The sequence below is a fragment of the Salmo trutta genome, chromosome 3 (genome assembly GCF_901001165.1).
Source record: "Salmo trutta chromosome 3, fSalTru1.1, whole genome shotgun sequence".
Lineage (NCBI taxonomy): Eukaryota > Metazoa > Chordata > Actinopteri > Salmoniformes > Salmonidae > Salmo > Salmo trutta.
The window spans coordinates 30,944,355-30,958,542 of NC_042959.1; the positions used below are offsets into that span (position 1 = coordinate 30,944,355).

General features: G+C 43.3%; 1 protein-coding gene across 8 annotated transcripts in view; it reads right to left on the minus strand.

Annotated features, from left to right (window-relative positions):
* The window catches only part of dlg3 (discs, large homolog 3 (Drosophila)), a 130,094-nt gene that overhangs the window by 59,404 nt on the left and 56,502 nt on the right, over positions 1-14,188 (minus strand). The gene's annotated exons all lie outside the window — the stretch shown is intronic.

The window sequence follows — 14,188 nt, forward strand, 5'->3', positions numbered from 1 at the left end:
TGGATAAGATTATAATAAATCCCTTAATTTCCTTTTAATTCAAACACTAATCATGTTTTCCCAGCCAGCTGTCGCTGTTCACTTCTGTCCAACTGCAGTGCAGGGCTCAGGGCAGGCTGTACAGACACACACACGCACGCATTCAGACACACACATGCAAACAGACACACACACCCTGCTCAAGCTGCTCTCCCAACAGGACTGACTGTACAACCACTACAACCAACCTATCCCAACTGAGCACCATTCCAGACAAAAACACTCATCTCCATACATCCAGCTGTTCACTAGTTCCCTCCAAATTGTTATCGATCCATCCATCCATCCCTCCGTTCATGTATTTATCTGTGACTTTCGTTTCCCCATGTATTATCTTCAAACAGCACTGCACCTGACAGCACTGATTTGGCTGCAGCCAGTCTGGACAGCAACGCTACAAAGACTCCCACTAAACCTTGGCAACCGTAGAGCACAGCCTTCGTCCAAATTGCTAAATAATCAATGTGTTCCAATAACAACCGGTGCTCGCACGCCCGCTTAGCCGCCTCCCCCTGGTTCACCTCTCAGGACGCTGACTGCAGCTTATGCACATGCATGGCCATGGGCACAGCCTCAGCTTGGCTGGCCTGCCTGCTCACTGCCTGTCTATATCGTATTAGTACTGTAGCTACAATCCTCCCCCTGCAATGAATGAATAAAACAGTTACACTGTGTCCAGATCTGCACTATTACTGTCAATCAGAGCCCACTCGACCAGAGGCCCTGTGTATCCACTACCTAGCTAGAGTCCTTTAAAAAAAATGTTTATCCTATGTTGTGACAGAATGAAGTTTGAGGCTAAACTTTTAAATTGTTCATCTGATTCATTCAGCTTTTTAATTCCAGTTATGATTCATTCTTTTTATGAAGTAATTACATGAAAATACCTATTGTTAGCACAACAACTCCAGGTAAATACCAATGGAAAAGTACTGTAGAATAAAGTACAAACAATATTAGCCTATATATGATGATGCCATATGTTGGCACTGCAATAAATAGTGCGGCCACACCTCAAATGAAATCCAAGCTCCTCCTCATGCAGCGTTATTTCTATGGTGTTTTTAACTCCTTGAGTTCCCTGGGGTACAGGAGGGTTTGGCATGTGCATAGCAATGAGATGCTGACAAGATAATAACCCTTAGATCCTCCTTTACATAGTACACTGATACTGTATGGCAGCCCTGTAACCAATGACAACGTCACATTGAAATATGACAGTGACTCTGATCCAGCCCTGTCTGAAACAGGGAAATGAAGGCTGTTCTGTCTGATGATCCAGTCCTGTCAGACAGGGTAATGGAGGCTGTTCTTCCTGATGAATCAGTCCTGTCTGAGACAGGGTAATAGAGGCTGTTTTGTCTGATGATTCAGTCCTGTCTGAGACAGGGTAATAGAGGCTGTTCTGTCTGATGATTCAGTCCTGTCTGAGACAGGGTAATAGAGGCTGTTTTGTCTGATGATACATGGAGCATTAGGAAATTATTCCTCTGCCTTCACTCATTCATATTGATTACTGATATAGAGAAATGGTGAGCCCAAGTCCAATAGAGTCAATCTTAACCTTCCTTACAGTATCTATTGATGCTTACAGCACAATGGTTACATGTCAATACGTCAATACTACGTTATCTACAATGAACTGTCACTGTGAGCTGGTCAGCCGTGTATGGTTTGTATGTTTCCTGCAGAATGTGGGATGAGAGGTGCAGTCAGTCGGTCGGTGGTGCCTTGCTCTGATCCTCGGGCCTTCATTGGCCTCTCGTATGCCACGCTGCAGTCCAATCAATACCTACTCAATTACCATGCACGCAACATCTCATTCACGCTGAGCTGAGGCCCCGCTCACTGCCAGAGGGACCGGGGGAGAGGAGAGCAGGAAGAAAGAATGGGAGAGGAGGAGGGAGAGAAGGAGGAAGGGAGAGTGAGAAAGAGGGAAGGTGAGAAGAAGGGATTGATATACATTATATAGAGAGAAAGGGACAGAGAGGAAAGGGTGTCGTCGTCGTCCCCAATAAGAATACCAGCTGATTTAAGTCATTCAGTCACATGTGGCAACCACAAGGAAATGTATTAGTTCATGCCTATTACAAACCATGGTTTCCATTGGAAAAACACATTTGATGTGAATGATTTGAGTATTGTGACACACAAACAGGTATGATCCTCTCTCTTGCTTTCACACAGAGCGAGGCTGACACACACACACGTGCACACACAAGCACGTGCACACACAAGCACGTGCACACACAAGCACGTGCACACACAAGCACGTACACATTTTTATGAAATGATAATTAATAGGCGGTCACAGCTGTCAGCAGCATTCCCTCCTCATCTTGATGTAATATTACTAAAGCGTGCTCAAGCTTAGCTTCCTGTGTGGTCACGGTGAGCCTCAGAGAGGTGGTTAGTCTGACCTTCAACACAACAGACACAGCCACACACTGAAATGATATTACTTATCACATGCACTCCACACAATACCACTCCCAGTGGATGCTTCAGTATTCATGAGGCTGTTATGTGGTAATGAAGTCGGAGCATGCCAATGTGTGTCTGATGAGTGCATGCATGTGCAGTGCCTTGAAAAGGTATTCAGACCCTTGGATTTCTTCACATTTTGTGTTAAAGTGGGATTAAAATGGATTTAAGGAAAAATGTTGGGACAAATAACAAATTCTTCAATGAAAATATAATCAATGCATAAGTATTCAGACCCTTTGTTTAGTCAAGCCTAAATTATACTGAACAAAAATATCAACGCAACATGCAAAGTGTTGGTCCCATGTTTCATGAGCTGAAATAAAATAACTCAGAAATGTCCCATATGCAAAAAAAAAGTTTTTCTCTCAAATTTTGTCCACAAATTTGTTTACATCCCTGTTATTAAGCATTTCTCCTTTGCCAAGATAATCCAGCCACCTGACAGGTGTGGCATATCAAGAAGCTGATTAAACAGCATGATCATTACACAGCTGCACCTTGTGCTGGGGACAATAAAAGGCCACTCTAAAATGTGCAATTTGTCACACAACACAATGCCACAGATGTCTCAAGTTTAGAGGGAGCCTGCAATTGGCATGCTGACTGCAGGAATGTCCACCAGAGATGTTGCCAGGGAATTTAATGTTAATTTATCTACCATAAGCCACCTCCAACGGCATTTTAGAGAATTTGGCAGTACATCGAACCGGCCTCACAACCGCAGAACACATGTAACCATGCCAGCCCAGCACCTCCACATCCGGCTTCGTCACCTGCAGGATCGTCCGAGGGGGGATGTTGGGGGTGCTGAGGAGTATTTCTGTATGTAATAATGCCCTTTTATGGGGAAAAACGAATTCTGATTAGCTGGCCTGGTTCCCCAGTGGGTGGGCCTGGCTCTCAAGTAGGTGGGTCTATGCCCTCTCAGGCCCACCCATGGCTGTGCCCTTGCCCAGTCATATGAAATGTATTTCAATTGACTGATTTCCTTATATGAACTGTAATTTATTGAAGTTGTTGCATGTTTCATTTATATATTTTTGTTCGGTATAGTTCAGTGGTAAAATTTGTTTAAAAAAAAAAAAAAATCACACAATAAGTTACATGGACTCACTCTGTGAAATAAAAGGGGTTGACATGATTTTTGAATGACTAACCGTTCCTCTGTCCTCCCTACATACAACATCTGTAAGGTCCCTCAGTCAAGTATCACATTTCAAGCACAGATTCAACTACAAAGACCAGGGAGCTTTTTGAAAGCTTCATAAAGAAGGGCAACGATTAGTAGATGGGTAACAAAAACAAATCAGACATTAAATAACTCTTTAAGTATGGTGAAGTTAATAATTATGCTGTGGATTTTATATTAAACCACCCAGACGTCCTTCTGAACTGAGCTGCAGGACAGAAATGAAACTGCTCAGCGATGTTACCGTGATGATTGGTGATTTTAAAACAGCTACAGTGTTCAACGTCTGTAATGGTAGAACACTGAGGATGGATCAACAACATTGTAGAGACTCCACAATAATGACTTAAATGAAAGAGTGAAAAGAAGAATACAAACATATAGAATAAAAATATTCCAAAACATGCATCTTGTATGAAACAAGACACTAAAGTAATTGTGCAAAAAAACACAGCAAAGGAATAACCTTTATGCCCTAAATGCAAAGCCTTATGTTTGGGGCAAATCCAACAACGGAGTAACTGCGTCCTTATTTTCAAGCATGGTGGTGACTGCATCATGGTACAGTATGGGTATGCTTGACATCGGCAAATACTGGGGAGTTTTTTAGGATCAAAAGAAATGGGATGGAGCTAAGCACAAGCAAAATCCTAGAAGAAAACCTGCTTTAGTCTGCTTTACAATAGAGACTGGGAGAGGAATTCTCCTTTCAGCAGGACAATAACCTATAACACAAGGCCAAATCTACACTGGAGTTGCTTACCAAGAAGACAGTGAATGTTCCTGTGGCAAAGTTATCGTTTTGACTTAAATCTGCTCGAGAATCTATGGCAACACTTGAAAATTGCTGTCTAGCCATGATCCCCAACATCTTGACACAGCTTGAAGAATTTAGAAAAGATTAATGGGCAAATATTGCACAATCCAGGTGTGCAAAGCTCTTATAGACTTACCCAAGAAGACTCACAGCTGTAATCAATGCCAAATGTGTTTCTAACATGTATTGACTCAAAGAGCTGAATACTTATACAACGACTATATTTTAGTTATTTCATTTCTATTAATCTTTCAAAAATGTTAGAATTTTTCTTCCACATTACAGTGTTTTGTGTATATTGTTGACAAAAAAAGAACAATTAAATATATTTGATTCCCACTTTGTAACACAATAAAATGTGAAGAAATCCAAGGGGTCTGAATACTTTTGCAAGGCACTGTATGTGGTGATGGTACATGTACAGTATATACTATATGTAGGCTGGCATATGTGTGTATATGAGTGGATGCACGCATGTGTGAATACAGACTTGCATTTAAATGTGTGTGTGATTATGTGTGCATGTGTGAATTAGTGATGAGGGAAAAAAATCGATACAGCTACATATCGGGATATTATTTTGGCCGATATATATCGTATTATTGTGACAATATCATTTTTGCGCTTGTTGGCTGTACCTGCACCAAAACTCTAGTATTTTTCTTGTTCTCCATCTTCTTTTTAAATAGTGAGCCAATGTGTTTTCAGCACTCTTTTTCCATGACTGATCAAAACTCGTTTTTTTATGGCTCTCGCTTGTCCCTCTGCAGCAGACATATGGTGAGCAATATGTTTGGAGCATCGAATCGCAATAAAATCACAGTATCGAATTGCAATACATATAGAATCGCAATACATGTCGTATCGTCACCTAAGTATCGTGATGTCCCTGGCAATTCCCAGCCCTAGTGTGAACGCAGGCTTGCAGGCTTGCATTCAAGTGTGTATGTGTGTAGGAGTGCATGCATGGGTGTGTTCATGGGTGCATGTAGGCTATGGCTTACGTGTTTGTGTGTGTGTCTGTGTGTGTGTGTGTGTGTAAATATGCGTGCATGTGTCCATGCGATCATGTAAGCTTGTATTTAAACGTGTGTTGTATTAGGGTTGTCCATGTGTTGTAAGAAGGTTGTCCATGTGTTGTATTAGGGTTGTCCATGTGTTGTATTAGGGTTGTCCATGTGTTGTATTAGGGTTGTCCATGTGTTGTATTAAGGTTGTCCATGTGTTGTATTAGGGTTGTCCATGTGTTGTATTAGTGTTGTCTATGTGTGGTCAGTGTTTATTTTTTGGGATGCCCGGGGCAGTGGCAGCTGCTGCCTGGTCTGTGGATTACGCTGTGCGGTATGGAGAGAGAATCAGAAGAATCTGGATTGATAATTTAATCTACCCCCACCCCTGTCTGTCGGATGCTACTGGTGCCAGGTTACTTGACCCACCGCCGTCCGTCAGTCTGATCTAATCATTTCCACTCACTATTACACGGAACGTGTCCGAATTGGCACACTATTCCCTATGTAGTGCACTATGTTTGACCACAGTCTGACTGCAACAGGCTCCTCCGCTCCTCAGATAGATGTCAGATTGATTGACGGGTTGCTTAAAATGACCACCAACAGATGTGCGTCATAACGTTGTTATGGAAATTATAATAATAACAATACAAAAACGGTGGATGCACTCTCAAACCCATTAACATGGCACTGATCTGGAGGGGGTAAAATGCTCCCTCTACATCAGAGGTCTCTGCAGCATGCTAGCTTGCAGGCAGCTCTCTCTCGGCTGGTTGCTACCCCTTGTTGCTAAGCTGAGAGCAACACTTCTGTGCTGTTTGGGATTCTGCCTGTTCTCAGTGAGCGCCAGCGACAGTGTACAGCACTATGCTGCCATTTTGAAGCTCGCTGACTATAATAATGTTTTGTCATCCATAGTCAACGACATATGAAATACAGGATTCTATGGTTGTGTTCTGATCATAGAACGTGGGCTGTTTCTCTGTGATGATGAGGATTACGAGTGAGTGTTTCGTGACATGATGGCCTTATTTTGGCAGCTTATTTTGGCACTACACAGTGTGACCTTTGACCATTGAGTGTGTTGGTGTGTCACTCGGGGGCAGAGGGCCAGCTGATCCCTTCCAGGCCATCCCTGCCTAAGCACCACCAGACACAGTACCGCCCATATAAACACAACAACACCGTCCGCTCAAAAAAGCACCAAAACAAATTATGATTCATTTGTTTCTTTAAAAAAAGACCATCATTTGAATCATTAAGCTGAACCTGCGAGCCATGGGGAGATGGGGAGGGAAGCAGAGGGAGCCAGTTGGTCGGTAGGGGAAGTACACTGTACATGTGGGACTAAGGGGTCGTCACACACGGATCATCTTTGATCTACTGTTAAAACAACCAGTGCAGATGACAGAGCCACTTCTGACCCTGGCCAAGATGGAGAGAGGATGGAGAGCAGGCAGAGGCCGGTCCCAGGTGGCGCCCCTGTGGCACTACAAACAGCCCAGCAGCTCCCCTCCCCTCTTTCCCCTCCAGTCATCATGGCCCACAGGGCTCAGCAGGTCTTTATTCCTCGACTGCGAAAACACCCACACAGCTCCATTCACTGCCTGCCCTGCCTGCGCTCACGTTGGCTGGCAAAGCGCAAAGGTGTTGAAAGTGATGAAGAATTACAGTAAAGTAGGAAAACGATAAGGCAACAAAAACTGTGGCAGTACTTTCTAATGCACAATTATGAATACATTCATGAGCACGTTTGTCCATATGCTGGTGTATTTCCTGCCAAATGAAACGGCGGTGGGAAAAAAGGGTCCTTTGTTTCAAACGTTTGTATCACTTTGGGGATTGCCAAGCCAATCTGCCTCCTGTTGAGGGCCCAGATTTTCTCGTCTCTTCTTCTCCTGCAGAACACCTCAGGTTGGATCACGACACACAGGCCTCATGGAGGACTGTGTCTCAGCACAGATCAGAGCAGATCAGAGTCAGAGCAACCATCATTTGGGCATGGACATATGACGCAAACACTGATCAGAGCACAGACAGACAACAAGAGGCTTTGAAGTTGTAACCTTTCAGCATAGAGGCCTCTGATCCAATGGTAAGGACTGGCCTTTGTTCAAAGAAGCCTTCAGTCAGACCATGGAAAACAACATGAGAGCACCACACAGCATCGTAGCACTAGATACTGTGACGTACTGTAACCAGAAAATATAAATATTCAAAAGTATAATATTGATAATATTCAAATGTAAATTAAGATTTGAATATACAGTACAAGAAGGTTAAGATAAACAATCTAATTTCTTTACTATGCTAACATTGGCTTAATGAAAATCCTCTGCATGTCAAAGAATCTCCCATGAAGCAACTCTGTTGTAATTCCATATAGGACTCCAGCAGCTCATCACTAGTACCCTCTGAGGACGCTTAGACAAGAGGAATAGATGGAGGTCTTTATATCTGCACAACATAGAGGAGGGTCATGACCTGAACATCAAGAATAACAATCATTTGGAGTATTCAACTGCAGTAGAAACATAATATGGATCTGTTATAACAGACATGAAAATATGCTGAATACTATATTCACCATGGCCATTCTAGCTAGGATGAGTTTTCAAAATGACCAAATCTCTAACAGCTTTTCGTCTCCTGGGCACAAGAGAGAGCAATCTGGTGTTGTGGTGTCATTGGCTTCATTTTGATAATGCGCTGTAACTTGCAGTGCAACCACATGTAACCATGGCATTATCTGGTCAGCCTGCCAGGCGGACACAGCATCCACAGGAGATGACAGTCCGGGGTTCAAAGTGCATGGCCTAATATTGCAATATTCCTCTCGCTTCTGAGCCCCTCCACCCCTCCTTCCATCCTCTTCTCTCTGCCAAACCCCCCATCCCTGCCAGTCGCGTCATCGGGCTCGGAGATATTCCAATGAGAAAATGCAATGCTTGGATTTGGCTGATTACATCATTGGAATTTTAAAATGGGGAACATTAATCCACAGCGACCCACATTGGGTTTTCTAAACTGGCTGATCATGATCTGCAGCCTATTCACAGCAAGGCTCTGGGGCTTGGCTGCTTGGAAGACCTCTCTGTGTTACACAAGTGGTACGCCAGGTAACACAGGAGAGGAGAGGGAAGCAGCACCACAACAGCACCACTACTAGAACCAGAATGGCTCCTCACTCCTCCACTAGCTGCCTCTACCTCAAACAGCATCCTTGGTAGTAGGACATATGGGATTTGATTCTGTCCTTCAAATACATCTGAAGTAAATCCTCATTCGTGTTTGTAAAATAAAATGTATGTCTAACTGTGTAACTTACAAATGTGTACTACATGTCCTCCATATCTATGCGGTATCAAAAAATCCTTTGCTTAAAAAAGTCCTTTGCCTGTCTTGCTGCCTGTCTGCCTTACTGCCTGCGCCTCAACATTGCAGTCTCTCTCCGTAATTAGCCGAGCAGCAGAGCTAATGTACAGCTCTGGTTGAGACTGCACCATGGCAACACTGTCTCCTCCCCTCCTCAAGGTCCTCTGCCCCAGGGACAGACAGAGACACAGCTGAAGACGTCTTATGGCTTCATGTGTGGGAAGGCAGTGCTCAACATTACTGCCTTACTTATTCTAACACAGGGATATGTACTAGGATATTATGTAATTCAGTTCAACTACAAATTAGGGCCATCTCCAAGATACGGTGGCTAAGATTAGTGCTTAGACATCACGCAGTTGCCCTCAGTGAATCTTTCATTTTGTAAAAGGCTGGCAAGAGTGATACTGAGACCCATGAATGATCAGGCCATTCAACTGATCGTTGATCATCTATGCGATTCATTGACACAAATATCCCTGCACATTCAGTGACCAACTCTAGGAGCCTGAGCTCTGTGACATTACCATGGGCCAATAGACAGACTGAGACGACTGAGATCAGGCAACAAATCCCAGGTCCAAGCCCATCCAGCCGTGGCTTTCCTGCTCCAAATATACATTTAGAGAGCCCTACTGGGGCATCTGCTATTACAAAGGCTTAACGGGAGTTCAAGTCTCTTTTCCTATTTCCTGAAGCAGCCCTTCTGAAAATCACAATGACTAATATCACATAATAAACTGCTTTTCTTCTTTTGAAACACTGCTTCTTTAAGCATCTCCTCCCTTTCTTCACTTGTAATGAGTTTTGGGGGACTCAAGTTTCAAGACGACACTATCAGCCTGAGGTTAAAGAGCCATAGTTAACCCTAAAGAACAGACAACAGGCCTATACTGTATTTGCTAGTGGTGGGGACCATTGCGGATAATTTGATTTGATATTATTTGATATTGACATGAGCGAGGAATATCGTGATATTGGTTTATTCTTCCTGTTAACCTACACTACTATGTAAAAAAACATACATGACTGTTCCTGCATGCACAAAATCCTCTCACAGACATTTTCATAGGCATTAGCATACTTAATGGAAAACTCCACCCCAAAACTATCTTTCAGTATTTGTTTAATTAGTCCATTGTTGAAATAGTCCAAAAACTTTCAAAATACAGAAATCATGATTTCTGTATTTTGAAAGTTACATATATTGAAAACTTAGGTGTTGAAAAGCAAAACATTTTGGGACTATGTCAACAATGGACTAATGAAACAAATACCAAACTATAGTTTTTGGCTGGAATTTTCCTTTAAAGGAAAGATGGGCTTAATTGACAAAATGTCACACTTTTTTTCTACTTACCCAGAGACAGATTAACTCATGGATACCATTTTTATGTCTCTGCGTACAGGAACAACTAGCACGCTAGCTGTTCCTTTAGACTTCCAGTCATTGCGCTAACACATTCAAACTGCACGCAGAGACATCAAATTGTATCTATGAGGATGCTAAATTGCCAAAATGTCGAACTATCCCTTTAATTACCTGCTCATGGGGCATCAACAGTAGATTGATGCCCATTGTATTCGGACTGGTTGGGTAGGTAGATTGATGCCCATTTATGACATTTCCTCTCCCTCTGTGCATGTAGGGTGTCTGTGAATATGCCATATTTGAGGAGAGGTTGGTGGCCGTCTGTGTCTTGTCTACACTGTATGATTGCAGCTCTCAAACTCATATTTCCTTTCCTCCCCAGGATTTGTGTTAGTGCCTCGTACACTGTAGTATTACACAGAGTATTTTACTGTGTTCAGTAAGACCCCTAAGACACTGCCTTTCCCAATGTCTTCAGACTCAACAGTAGATTGATGCCCATTGTATTCGGACTGGTTGGGTAGGTTTTAGGATGCCAGAACATTCACACCCGGCCTAATTGGCAACCAGTGAACATTCACTCATTTGCAATGTTTTAAAAGTTTAATGAATTCCTATTGTATGTCAAGTGCATACTTGTGGTGTTTCCAGGTGGTAGTCGTGTGTTAGCTTATAAAGTTGGGTAGGTTGTTTCCAGAGGCAGTTTGGAACTAGGTAGAGAGTGTTGCAACTTAGAACAGGCGATTTTTAAGTGCTGCACGCTTCAGCACTTGGCAGTTCCGTTCTGTGAGCTTGTGTGACCCTACAACTTCACGTCTGAGCCGTTGTTGCTCCTAGACGTTTCCACTTCACAATAACAGCACTTACAGTTGACCGGGGCAGCTCTAGCAGGGCAGAAATTTGACGAACTGACCTGTTGGAAAGGTGGCATCCTATGACGGTGCCACATTGAAAGTCACTGAGCTCTTCAGTAAATGCCATTCTACTCCCAATGTTTGTCTATGGAGATTCATGGTTGTGTGCTCGATTTTATACACCTGTCAGCAACGGGGGTGGCTGAAATAGCCAAATCCATTAATTTGAAGAGGTGTCCCCATACTTTTGTATATATAGTGTATATGTAGTCTCTCCTAAGACTAGCTCTTCAGACTAACTCTATACGGTAAAGATGGGCCTCAAATCCTCACTACGATTTCAAATAATCCATCGATCACACCTCAACTATCGCCAAGGTTGAGGATTGGCATTAGACTATGTTTTTTTAATTGAAATCTTGGACATTAAGGTTCCTAACATTGAAGTAATGGCCAGAAGATGGCTGCTGTGCTGTTAGTATAAAGATGGCATGGTAATGCTACACTGAGTAAGGGTGCCAACCGCCAACGTTTTATAGTTCCAATGCTTATAAATCAACCGCAACCCAAATACCTACGGGCGCCTTGACTCGGGCACCTTGACCCGGGCGCCTTGACCCGGGCGCCTTGACCCGGGCGCCTTGACCCGGGCGCCTTGACTCGGCCGCCAGTCATAAAAAAATAACACAATAGCAGAGAGCAGCAGAGGCGCTACACTGACGCATAAAGACAATTACATCAGTGCCCAATGAAGTTCTTATTGCTCTGCTGTGTATGGCCCGCTGAGCCCTGCCAGCTCCAACGGTGGGCTGCTGCCTGCTGACCATGTACTACATAGAAACTTTGATAACGTACTATGGTAATCCACCATGTAATCTGGACAGGCCCCGCTTGTGCTAAAGCTTAAATACAGTACTACAGTACAGTCAGGGGAGATGCAGAGATGACACCAGACGCTGGATATCAAATATAATGTATGTTCAGCAGAATAAAAAAATGGAGATAAAATATATTCGTATACAGTATTGCTTATGCTCTGTAGTCTGAAGACATTGGGCAAGGCAGTGTCTTAGGGGTCTTACTGAACACAGTAAAATACTCTGTGTAATACTACAGTGTACGAGGCACTAACACAAATCCAGGGGAGGAAAGGAAATATGCGTTTTGGAGCTGCAATCATACAGTGTAGACAAGACACAGACGGCCACCAACCTCTCCTCAAATATGGCATATTCACAGACACCCTAGATGCACATAGGGAGAGGAAATGTCATAAATCCAGAAAAAGCTATGTCAAGGCCGGTGTACCCCATCTACAGTGCAATGAGAAGAGGGATATTAAGAAGGGATTGTTTGTATTGTTTGGAACCAGGAACGGGTCGAGTTGTGCTCTCTCTATCTGTTTTTATCTCGTTCTCCGTCTCTTTCTCTAGGCTGGGGATATCTGTCTCCATTTCCCAGAGAGAGAGGGGGGGGAGATACTTTTTTAAGCACATTCAGCTCAATGGGTAGACACAGTATACTGTATATCCACTGGGCAATAATGACTGATCAGGAACCAGGGGCCTGTTAAAGGATGATCTGTGGTCTGTGCTCTAGCATAGACATACTGTATGTTTGGATAACGTCAGTCACCCTCTCACTCATCTTGTCTTTTCACTGGGGAGGGAGGGGGGAGAGAGGGAGAAGGGATGGAGGGAGAGCGCAGTGTCAGGCAAACATATGCTTCTGTAGGTGACTATATGGTGCTTATACTGTGTTGATCCCATTCGGAGTGTTTTTTCAGAGGCATAGTGACTAAGACCAATCGAAACAGCAATGAAAAACACCGACACTACTGGAATTGCAGTGAAAACATGAATAATTGAAACCAATTGCTCTATGTTAAACAGATGTGCAATCAACAGCAGGTTCAAAAAGACAGTTTAATTGTTAGATTTGTCAAAAGGAATCCACGTATTTCAACTATGGATCAACCTTCATCATTTAGTTTAATGCATTCAATTTGTTCAAGGCCTCATTTCGATGGGGGGAAAAAACAATGTATTCAGTGCGACTTCAAAGATAAAAGACGTGATTGTTTTGAAGGCGTAGCGGCTGTATATTAATGAAGCAGCACCTCGTGCACATCCTCTTAAAATGGCAGAGAAAAGCTGTGCTAATTATACTGACGCACAGAGCTGAAGCAGCCTGCTGAAACATACCCACACCATGTAGCTAGGTGATTGGAGCTTTTGATCTGGACAATGCATGAGAAAGACAGAAGGCAGAGATGAGAGGATGATGGGAAAAAAAGAAAGATTGGAGGCCAGCAGACCAAATGGCTAAAGGGCTACTTGGATAATGCATTAGCGAGATCAGATGGCACTCAGTGCAACTACGCTACACATGGGAAGAGATGCACTGACTGCATCGCCAAATGTTCTCCTCACAAGACACAACTCTCCAGAAAATGGGAAAAGACATCTAAATCTGTGCATTTCAGCTCTTCCCGCTTTAGCATTTAGTCTTCATTCTGCATCTCAATATTAATCTGAAAAATCAACATGTTTGGAGACAACAGCTTCACAATAATGCATGAATAACAGCATCCAGTCAACACTCTACTGTGAAGAATATTCCAGATCTGCAGGCCCTTGTCTACAGTATACAATACATGCATCCACTGGAGCCAGAGCTGTGTTTCTAAAATTACGAGCAGTGGAACAATAGCCCGAGCGCTGTTGAAAGCGCCCACGGACACCCACAAAAAAGGAGAGGAGTCAGAAGGCTTGGGGATAGGCCCAGTCTTCAGCGTTATCGATGTGATGCATGCAGTCCCGTGGCAGTGTGTGGGTGTTCTAGTACGCTCTGGCCAGGAGTTAGTGCTGCGATCTGAAGCATACCCAGCCAAGAGCAATAGAGGAATAGAACCCAGATAAGGCAACAGGAGATGACAGTTGAAGCTAGAAGTACCATACATAAATCACACAGCACTGTTTTCTGTACATATTATTCATTATAGATTATAGCAGTAGGGGGGCGAGACCATGTGACCGTGTCCCC